Source organism: Canis lupus, chromosome 21, assembly GCF_048164855.1.
Source record: "Canis lupus baileyi chromosome 21, mCanLup2.hap1, whole genome shotgun sequence".
NCBI classification, from domain to species: domain Eukaryota; kingdom Metazoa; phylum Chordata; class Mammalia; order Carnivora; family Canidae; genus Canis; species Canis lupus.
Window position 1 is genome coordinate 32,226,657 of NC_132858.1, and position 12,161 is coordinate 32,238,817.

General features: G+C 37.9%; 1 long non-coding RNA gene across 1 annotated transcript; it reads left to right on the forward strand.

Annotated features, from left to right (window-relative positions):
- Window positions 1-501: 501 nt before the first annotated feature.
- Window positions 502-6,839, forward strand: LOC140613507 (uncharacterized). The gene is made up of 4 exons (XR_012014505.1): window positions 502-821; window positions 5,035-5,111; window positions 5,977-6,188; window positions 6,570-6,839. It is a non-coding gene; the product is annotated as an uncharacterized lncRNA (long non-coding RNA).
- The last annotated feature ends 5,322 nt before the right edge of the window (window positions 6,840-12,161 follow it).

The following is a 12,161-nucleotide window of genomic DNA, read 5'->3' on the forward strand; positions in this document are numbered from 1 at the left end:
GGGCAGTGGGGCGGGTGCTCTAGGGCTCGGTCGCCTCAGGCCCGGATCCCCCCCAGGTCAGCCCTGGGCAGCGGGGCGGGTGCTCTAGGGCTCGGCCGCCCCCCCCCCTCTCCCGGGCCCGGATCCCCCCAGGTCAGCCCTGGGCAGCGGGGCGGGAACAGGTGCACAGGTGTCGGTCCCCGGGACCAGCGGGGGGCGCAGTGGAGCCGCAGGGACACCGGGAAAGCCCCCTCCGCCTGCAGGACCGTCAGGCCGCCCCGCTGTGCTAAGCATCCCGTAGGAAGGGGTGTCAGCTGCTCCCCAGAGTAGCCCCGCGGGGTTTTATAAATGCACAGTCACACCTTAAGCGCCCTGCCCCCCACCCCCGGCCAAGCGGGGCCACGGGTGCGCACCGGGCTTCCCCTGGGAACCGCTGGCTGCCCGGCTGGCTGGGGGCTGGTGCCTCTGTGTCTCGCAGGCCTCACCTGAAGTCTGGGGCTCTGTCCCCGCAGAGTCCCCCGTCCCACACGCCGCCGGCGCTCCGGGCCCCTCAGGTTTGCTGTTGCAGACATCCTGATACTACGACGCTACATTTGTAATTGTGTTGAATATATGCACAGAATCTACCATTCAAACCATTTGCAGGTGTGGCTCCAGCGACATTAAATGCATGGACACTCCTGCGCGACCATTACCACCATCCGGTTCTGGAACTTTTCAACATCCCGGATTGAGACTCTGCGCCCGTCAAGCCACCGCCGCGTTCCTGCTTCGGCTCAGCCCCGGGAAGGCGCCCTTCTACTTTCTGTCGCTAGAACCTGACCCTTTGGGCCCCCCTGCAGGTGCGTGCACACTGCGTGTCCTGCGGGCCTACTCAGCGTGCTGGCTCTGAGGTGCGTCCGTGTTGCCACATACATCAGAATTTCATTCCTTTTTGACACTGAATTATCTTCCACCGTATGTATAACCACATTTTGTGTATCCATTCGTCTGTCCATGGAAATTTGGGTTATTCCCACTATTTGGCCATTCTGGGAATAACACTGCTGTGAACACTGGTAGGCAGATGTCCGCGCAAATCCCTGCCCCCGATGGCCTGGCTCTGGACCCCAACGTCAAATCCTCTCCTGAGGATGGTGGGTTTCACGTTGTGAGGAATAGCAGGTGTCTCCTCGGGGGTCAGGCGGTGCGATAGTCCCACCAGCAGCACAGGCTTCCAGGTCTCCACAGCCTGGCAGCACTCTCTACTCTCTGACTTTTGATAACAGCCATATGACAGCCCGGAGCTGTATATCCTTGTGGCTTTGATTCGCATTTCCCTAATGATGGGTAAGAAGTATCTTTTCATATACTTTTTGGTTTTCTGGTATTTTAAGTTCATGCTTCCATATCTAACTTTAGAATAGTTCTACACTAGGGCATTTTAATGTGTGCTATGCAGACAAAGCGGTGGATTTAGCCATTGAACTGATGACCGAGAGAACACGTTCCTGGTTCTTAAACTGAAATTCACTCCTAACAAACCCCAGGAATCTTTTCAGGCATGAAGTGCTATCCTAACATTACTGAGATCAACACCTTGAAGAAGGTATAACCATTAAAAAAAGAAAAGAAAAGAAAACGCTATCCTAGGTTGGAAAACTGGGGATTCATCATATGCAAAGCCAAAGTTTTATAAGAATGTTTCCTATAGTAGGGGAGTTAAAACTAGCATATTTTGAGCCCACTGAGAATAACTCCAGGTAAATTGCCAGACACCTTGGTCTTGGATTCCCTAGCTTCCAAAATTGTGAGAAATAATTTTTTGTTGTTTAAGCCACCCAGTCTATGTTATTTTGTTATGGCAGCTTGAGCCAACACAAACCTCCTTGTATGAGCATGGTTTCAAGCATAAAAAAATATCTAATGGAATATATGATTATTTATCTTTAAAATATGTCAGTGTTATGCTATAGGAAGATGATTCGTGACTTTCCAGTATCTGTCTTGAATTAATGCTGGTATTTCTCCTCAATCACAAACATAACAGTAGGGAACATTCTCACTTCTTTCTAGTGTTCTAGGAAGGCAGCTGTATTTTTGCCTTATAGCATGATCTTCACCATTTTGTAGCATAATGAAATAACTGTATACTAAAATAAAATATTTTACTTAAGTACAAATTTTTAGATTCAAACATATTGTTCATATTATATATTATTATCATACAGAAATAAAATATTTTGGGCCATTCAATTTGCTTTGACTTTCTAAACAACCTGAAAAATAAATTTCATAATTTAACGTGTTTAATTCTATTTTTTTTTAATTTTTTATGATAGGCACACAGTGAGAGAGAGAGAGAGAGAGAGAGGCAGAGACACAGGCAGAGGGAGAAGCAGGCTCCATGCACTGGGAGCCCGATGTAGGATTCGATTCCGGGTCTCCAGGATCACGCCCTGGGCCAAAGGCAGGCGCTAAACTGCTGCGCCACCCAGGGATCCCTGTTTAATTCTAAATTCATAGACAAATTCAGTATATAAACTTAACTAATATGTTAGATTCTTACTTTATCTCTCTATGTACTCATACAGATAGGGAGAGAATATGAATTTTATGCAAATCAGGAAGAAAACAAAAATAACTTCTTTAAAAGGAGAGAGGGTGTTTTTGTTTCTATTTTCTATTTCAAAATTCAAACTAGTGGAAGATTCGTAATTATAGACTATAAACATTGTTAACAAATCCAACTGACAAATGTGAGACCACACAGCTAGAAAAAATAGTTTGTTCCAAGAGTTATCATAGTTGTCACTTATTGTTTCATTGGCATGTACACAGTGTCAGTTTGGTCAAGGCTCTATTGATAACCACAGGGAGAAAAATGACATCAATAGTTTGGGCAGACACAAACACTTACAAATTGATTACAAAATATCTTTCCAATCATTTTTAAGGAAAATCTTGCAGATGGTGTGTTTTCAATTCCAGGACCAATAGAACAGTTTAACAGGGGCTGTGTAGGTATAATCCAATGAGAAAAAAATTTGTGCGGATCTGATGAAGTATTACAGGCAGCAGATTTATCTCTCAATATGTTTCAAAAAAACTTAAAATATTTCAAAGCATATGACTTCAGAAGACAAAAATATATTAAAAACTAAGAAACTATAAAACTATAAACATTTTATCTTTTGTTGATATATTTCCTCACAAATCAAAGATTTCCAAGTCTTTTAACTATAGCATGGGATTTTAGCACAAAATTTCAGTGACCTTTATTGTAGCTCAGTTACTTGAGATTTAAATATATTCTAGGGTAGAATGATAAAATAATGTATAACTGGCTTCTCAGTAGTAACAAGTATGTGTAGAAAGTACTCTCATTTTGCTCATTACTGATATCTGTGCTCTACTTAGTAAAATCAGACCCAAATGTAACATCCTTCTTTGGGGCAAAAGGACCTTATGCTTGGCACTTTATTCCTAACGTAGAAATTCATGTCCACTTTGCCTGATGAAGCATTTGAGAAAGGAAGCTTAAAGTTACCCAAATAAGTACCTTTTTTCTTTTCCTTTCTTTTTTTAAAAATGTCAATCATCCACTCATATGAGTTGTATGTGTGAGCACAGAATATAATATTTGTTTATATTAAAAAATATTTCCATCCACCTCCCTCCTAGAGGGGCCAACTGTCAGACCCTCCTCCCTTGGCCCAGGCTGCCCACCCTAGAAACTGAGAAAAGGATATTTGGACAAAAAAACAAAAAACAAAAAACAAAAAAACAAATAAGAGTTTAAACAAGATTTCATGGACTTTAATTCCCACAGTATTTAGCAAGCTTTGAATTTAATCAACATTATAAAACAGTTTATGTAAATGTCTTAGTCACTGAGAAAGGAGGGATAAGATTTAATTTAAGGTATAGAGAATCAATTTAGTTGAATACAGTTTGAGAAAGACTGGACTTTATTCAAATCAATTTTCTCCGGGCTAAAATAAAAACACCCTTTCTCTTATGGACTATTATACAAAATTCTTTGACTTTTATATGATTTGTGAGAGTATTTTTGACTTAAGCAGATACAAAAACAATATCATTTGAATCTATTTAGTGAAACAAAAAAAGCTATAGAAATTCTAGAAGAAAAAAGGTATTGATATACAAATTAGTTTGTAAGAAAACATCAAAAGGACAATTAATTCATTCTGTTGAATACATTGTTTTTAAGTCTCTACAATAATTAATAAATTAAACTGCTTCTAAAAGGAATTATAAATGAAATTTAACTTTTTATTCGGAAGTCACATAAAATATTTGAGTCTTGCTAGCAAACCCAAGTTAATTCTGGAAGTAGACTATTTAATACTCTTGTGTATTGCAATGTCAACATCTCTTTACATTATAATATCTTCAGATATCAAAAGGCTATTAGATGCTGAATTCTTTTATCTCTCTCAGTAATACGATTTTACTTAGACTTTCCATTTAGTAAATAACATTTTTTTTATATTCTTATTTAAAATTTTTTTTCTGATTTTATTTATTCATTCATGAGAGACACAGAGAGAGAGAGAGAGGCAGAGACACAGGCAGAAGGAGAAGCAGGCTCCATGCAGGGAGCCCGACACGGGACTCGATCCCAGGACCCCAGGATCATGCCCTGGGCTGAAGGCAGATGCTTAACTGCTGAGCCACCCAGGGATCCCATATTCTTACTTTAGATTGGAGTGAAAGTTATAGCAATGTGACAGGATTAAACAGAGACTTCCACATAAATAAAATTTTATTTGTAGCATTTGAAAGTACCTTCTTCCTTCCTATTTACATGATGGTAGAAAGGGAAAAGATAGTATGTATATATACACATATGTATTTTATACAAATATATACATAATATAATATGTAATATATTTTAACATATAAATAATATATATTATATATGCATATATGTATAATCTTTATGCAATCACTTTACTGGTCAACTCCGGAAAACGTAAAGCTTTTAATTAAAATGTTTGGACACTGCCTGAATAGTTGTTTATTCACTCATTTCTTCATAAAACATTTTAGGATCTTCCTATGTGCTAAGCAATGTGATGATAATTAGAGGTTCACAGCCATCTTCCAGTTTTTCTTTTGGAATAGAGGTATGTATGTATGTATGTATGTATTTAAATTCTTCATATAGGAAAGAAATGACCTCTTTATGATGTGTTGCAAGTAACTTTTTGCCCTTAGTTTATCATAGGCATTCATTTAGGTATGTCTTTGATTCACATATACTTGAATTAATGAGTATTTGACTTCTATCTCATTGAATTCATCAATCATATTTACCAATTGTGGATTCTGAATTTTAGTCATAGGGGAGATGTATCTTTGAGAACTTGAATAAATAGTATATCTAAAAAAGTTAATGTAAAATCTTAGATACATCATTTTATGAGTCTCTAAGGAAGATGACCATTTATGTCATAAAAGCAAAATAAAACAAACCAGAAACAGTTACAAGGTTTTGAATTTCTTTTTCTTTCCTTTTTTTTTTTTTAAAAAAGAATTTCATTTATTTACTTGAGAGAGAGCGAGAGCAAGAGAGATCACAGAGGGAGAGGAAGAGGGAGAAGCAGACTCACTGCTGAACAGGGAGCCAGCCCCATGTGGGGCTTGATCCCAGGACTTTGAGATCAGGACCTGAGCTGAAGTCGGCCTTTAACCGAGCCAGCCACCCAGGTGTCTCTGTTTTGAATTTGTATTACCCATAGAAATGAAGAAAAGAAAAAAATAAGAAAAGGGAAACATGAAATTATCAAATGATTAGGTTTTTGCTTTGTTTTTCACCAGAAGCATCAATGTTTTATAGAAATTTAAGGCCAGGAGTGTTTCTCAATTTCTAAGCATAGGCAACTTCAAAAAGTGAGAAGACTAATCTTTAACTGTCGATTGTAAGAAGACTAGGTTTTTATGAATAAGGAGAGTGTGTCGCCCAGTCACTTACTTTCATGGAATATATAGAAAACCGTTTCCTGATGTGCCACAGTAAAGCGGCCTCCAGCTCGAGCCTGCTACAGTAGCCACAGCTTCGCCCACATCGCATCTAGCTTCATCAGGCGTCCAGGTGCAAGCATTCTTCACAGTATACAGCAGTTGACAAGCTGAAGATAACCAGAACTTTCGTAGAAGTCAAAAATGTGGTTTCCAGCCAAGACACGAAGAGCAATGTCCACGTGAGCGACAACCCGAGACACCACGGGTGGGGAGTTAAAGTGAACCATCACCACTCGAGTGCTTCACAGTGACAGCAAACACCGGCTTTCTGTTGGTGGTGTGTGCGGGTGTGTGTACACGCACTTGTGCAGAGCGCGGGGGGAGCTAATGTGCTTCCATAGGGAGAAATATATCATTTTTATCTAAAGTCTTGCTTTAGATAAAATGTGCACACAAGTGAGCACATTTTTGTTCCTGACAGTAGTTTGCTCTGCTCTATTCAGCCCACATTCCTACTGTTCATTAGGAAGCCATAAATAGTTCAGTTTGTATAAAGAATAACACAAAGTTATTTTACTTCAAACATCTTTGAGAAGTATTTACGTTAATTGTCTCCCTAGGCTTGTGTAGGGTTGAAAGTGCTTGAGTGTCCAGCGCTAACATAGAAGATTCGGTGCCAGTTATGCCATTAAGACATTCAAAACCCTGTGTTGTGATGGAGTGGGCAGTGAGAGCCTGGGGAACTTGGAAAAATCATTTTGGTAAGCAAACATTTACAATTTTAAATGGAGAAACTAAAGGTTGTTTAATGTCAAGAACTATAAGACAGAGCATCTGAGCAAGATCAGGCGTATTATTATCGAATTCCACCCTAATTCATATTATTAAACTCTTCAGATCACTTTAATCTTATAAATCATTAAATCAGTTCCAGCCCATCCCTGACTCCCTCTCCAAATATTTCTAAACACACTTATTGCTCCCTATCTGCCATTTGCATGCTTTTGAGAAATGTAATGCCAGTTCTTCTTGGATCCAGTATGTCTATGTTGTTGATATTTAGGAGAAAAGATGAAAAGTAAGGAGAAAAATATCTGTGTAACATATCCTTTGATATTCTGATAATTTCCCATGTATGAAAAAAAATCACATGCTCAGGCATTTAAGAGCTAAAGTACAGTATTATAGGTAGGCTTGAAATTCAGATATATCAGGACTTCATCTTAACCCGATCAAACATCATACCAATTCAGAATACCCTTAGAAAATTGGGAGTATTTCTTCCAAATAAAAATGGAATAAACACATTTTACATACAAAGCAGTACCTATAATTACATTACTGGCCTCCTAGATTTAGATGTGAGCTCTGCTGCATAGCCCTTGAATTTTTATGAAAACATACCATTGGACGATTACTGAAAAAAATGGTACTTTTATTAAATATTAAATTTAATACATTTAATGAATACATATTTAATAAGTGCATATTTAAACTGTCCTTTTGTATCAAATCAGTAGATGTTACATTTAAGAAAATACATTATATCTTTTTTACTTATTTTTATAATCATTTTAAATAATTTTAAAATGAAAACAATTACAGTAAAATAAATTGAGAGTTGATTTTATCTGACCACAAATCAATAAGCCAAAAGTTTAGCTATGTTACTTTCTCTTTTTCTGACAGTTTTGTGATAATCTATTAGGATGATAATGTAAGTCAAAATGTGTTTTACATATTTACACATTTTTTTTTAAGATTTTATTCATCCATTCATGAGAGACACAGAGAGAGAGAGAGGCAGAGACACAGACAGAGGGGGAAGCAGGCTCCATGCAGGGAGCCCGACGTGGGACTCGATCCCAGGTCTCCAGGATCACGCCCTGGGCTGAAGGCGGCGCTAAACTGCTGAGCCACCCGGGCTGCTGGTTTAATTGTTTTTTTTTTTTTTTTTTATTTATGATAGTCACACAGTGAGAGAGAGAGAGGCAGAGACACAGGCAGAGGGAGAAGCAGGCTCCATGCACCGGGAGCCCGATGTGGGATTCGATCCCGGGTCTCCAGGATCGCGCTCTGGGCCAAAGGCAGGCGCCAAACCGCTGCGCCACCCAGGGATCCCTGGTTTAAATAGACACATTTCCCATAGAAACTAAGGAGGATATATGTGTTCAGTTTCTAGGCAAGAGAAGAGAGAACTGGGGCTAAATTGGGAGAATCCTTTTAAATATGACTTGACAACTGCCACTGTATGACTATACAGTGACTCGATCAAATAGGCTGAGGGCAGTTCTTTGAGGTAATATCTCCAATTGTGGACTCATTACCCTGTAACTAAAGTGAGCCTCTCCTCATCCAGTAATACCTGTTGTTCCTAGGGTAGGGTGAAGAATAAGCACTAGAAACTATTGTAACTATATTCAATTCTATAATCTCTTTGTCAAAGACATCACAGCTCAAGAAGATATTTTTTGGCCATTCTGTCTACTGAATGGAGAGACTAAATGGTTCACTATAAAGCTTTCATTTATCTGAAGCACCTGAATTATCACTGTGACTCTTATTTTTTTTTTTAAAGATTTTGCTTGAAATACACTGTGTGTTAGATGTAAAAGATAGTTTTGTTGAGTGAGAATATTATTTCTGCCTAAAAGGAAAACTACATATATTTTTTAGAAGATCAAGGTGTACCCATGGGAAATACTTTGAAGGCAGGAAAGCAATAGTTAACCTTTTCTCTGTTTTGGCCACAAAAAGGCATTTCCCCAGCATTAGCAACTTACTTAGCTGCAAAGTCTTACTATAAGAAAAAAGGTGGCCAAAATCTCATGGTTTAAATGGATATGGTTCTTAGGGACAAACAAACTCCAGAAATTACCAGATATTAATATCTCAAATTCTTATTCTACAGTAGCTATTGGTATATGAGAAATGTAAGGGCATGTGGTCACCCACTGGCCCTCTGAATGGACTTTTACTTTCTCTTAAGCTGGGTACTAAAACCCATACACCACTGCAGGATCTGTTGTTCTAGCAACATACAGAGACTTGGATGACTAACTCTCTACGCTAGCTGTTATGGGACTATAGCTGGTAGATAGAGTCTTGGTATTGACAGAATTTCCAATCGAATAGAGGAGAATGTTATATTTTAAGTAAATAAAGTGCTACCAAACTATAGAGTCAATAATAATTTATTTTGGGATCCCTGGGTGGCGCAGCGGTTTAGCGCCTGCCTTTGGCCTGGGGCGCGATCCTGGGGACTGGGATCAAGTCCCGTGTCGGGCTTCCTGCATGGAGCCTGCTTCTCCCTCTGCCTGTGTCTCTGCCTCTCTCTCTCTCTCTGTGTGACTATCATGAATAAATAAATAAATAATAATAATAATAATATATTTTAATTAGGATTGAAGAAAACTTCACAGAAATAGTGACATTTGAGGTGACCTTGGAGAATCAAGAAGATTTGAAAGATGATAGTGGGTAGTAAATAGAAAACTTTCTGAGAAGAGGAAAAAACACTAGAAAAATCCATAAGGTGCAGCAGAATTTGAAATTGTAGCAGAGCTTTGTTGTGACTTTTTTGTGATACCACAATTTATCTTTATTCATAAAAATTAAAAATTTTATAGTCTGCCACTTAATAAAGTAATACTCTAGTGTAAGAATTAAGATAGTTTGGGTTTAAAATAAATTTCACATATCTGTTATTATCATTAGGTCATCCTTTGTTTTATAAAAAGATTGGAAAAATTGAATGCTCAAAATTTAGTGTTAGGATAATAGACAAGAGTTAGCTTTTATTTAAAAGATTTTGTTTATTTATTCATGAGCGACACAGAGAGAGGCGGAGAGACACAGGCAGAGGGAAAAGCAGGCTCCCTGCGGGAACCCCGATGTGGGACTCAATCCCAGGACCCCACGATCACAGCCTGAGCCAAAGGTAGATGCTCAATCACTGAGCCATCCAGGTGCCCCAAGAGTTAGCTTTTTTCCTACTATATTTGATATTTATTATAAGTCTTACAGAATTTTATTTAATATCAAATTTCTACTTTTCTATAATGTTTCTTTTATATTATCAGGAGAAGCAAATTGACAAATAATCATGGCATACAAGAAAAAAATATATAATTAGCTTCTAAAACTCAGAGTTTCAATCCCATATGCTAAAGAGTGGGGATCCCTGGGTGGCGCAGCGGTTTGGTGCCTGCCTTTGGCCCAGGGCGCGATCCTGGAGACCCGGGATCGAATCCCACATCAGGCTCCCGGTGCATGGAGCCTGCTTCTCCCTCTGCCTGTGTCTCTGCCTCTCTCTCTCTCTCTGTGACTATCATAAATAAATAAAAAAAAAATTAAAGAGTGGTAATTATCCAAGTCTGATTTTGAAACTATTTGATAACAAATAGCTTATATTTATATTTTGTGAGAGAAAAACCAGTTTGGCCTGTTTTTTTGGCCTGATTCACATTTACTCCTTGGTGGATGAGATCATTGAAAGTGGGTGATAATTTACTGATGGACGCTAGGTAAGGCCATGTGTGAAATACTAATGCCTATACTCACTGGTGTCAACAAATTGTGAAGAATGTGTGTAAGAGCCACGGGAATGATTGAGAGGCTGAGCATTCAATTCTTGATAAAATACCACAAGAGAATATGGAGAGATTGAGTAAACGACATAACTGCCTATATGAATATCAAAAACAATGCTGGTAAGGAAGTGAAATTATTTAGCTAGCCTAGCCTGAGAGCAAATTATTAGAAATGATAAATCACACATGATCTGATAAAGCATTTTTGTCTTAATTTTTATATAGCCTGTTAAAAGGAACCCTGTTTAGAGCCTGTTTAAAAGTATTAGCACACTTGCTATGTCTATGCACGTGATAGAGTTGGAAATGACAAGTATTTGGTCATTCTACACCCTTAGTTCCTTGTTGACGATTTTGAGAGTCATGCTAATATTTCTGGACACTTAATGTTTCTGGAGCTTCAAAAAGGAGCCATCATCAATTTGAAAGAAGCAATGTGGTTGGTTGAAAGTTTAGTGCATGTGCATGGCATGGGTTATTTTACTTGGTCTCTCAAATATGTACATGTTGTTCTTAATATCTTTTCTTGTGTACATGACATTATTCGGATACCAATCCTGATTAATACAATTTAATTTCCTGTGATTAACGTTTATTTCAGGTGGGAGTTTTCTTAAGGGCAAGCTAATGTGTAAATTTAATAATACTCAGAATCATTGTCAATTTTTGGTACCTGATTTTGCAAACTCATCCACATTTTGGACACACTTGCTTTTTTCTCTCTGATAATAAACATAACTACCATAGAATGATCACAGATAATTTCCCTCAAAGCATTATAATGTTAGGGTCATTAAAAATAGTTCCTTAAAAAAACAAAGTGATATTTGAACATTCTTCTACCTTTGTTTTTTAAGTTGCATCATAAAACAAATGAGTGGGGATGGGAAACAGAATCACAATCTAGACACTTTTTAGTAATTTATTGATGAAGAACTTCACTGACAGTTTATTGACTTGGACTTGATGAGTTGTTTTGTCATGTGTGCAGTCCAGGGTTCTATGTCTGATATGCACAGGAGATACATAGTGAGAGTAGATTAAGTTAGGTAGTAGAAGGAAGAGATAAAGTGAAAAATAAGAAATGAAATAAAAACATGAGTACAGGTAAAACAGAGTAAAAGAGAAGGGGAGATGTTTAAGTCAGCTATTTTTTTCTCTATTCATTATTCATATGGAAGCTTGATCTTCTAGATCAGAATTTTAGCATTGTAACATTTTTATACCTTTAAGGCAACGTCTAATCCACCTTCTTAATTTTAGGCACTACAAGAACAATGGGATAGAATTTTTATCAAATATCCCAAACTTCCTGGTTTTAAAATAGGAAGGGTAAATAATCTTAACCAGGGGCCCCTGATCTTCTTGAGGGTAATTTATATAAGATAGGTTATTACCATACATGGAACTGTTTCCCTTGATGTCTTTCAAGTACAAGTTGCCTAACAGTGCCTCAAAGCTTCTTCTAAGATTTTGTGACGATTTAGGAATTTCTAAAGTGGAATGGAAAGAAAACAAATAAAAATAAATAGAAAACATTTACTTAGACTCAAAGTATATACACATTCCATAGAGTATTTTTAACACATATACATATAATCAATAAGTTGCCGCTCTTCC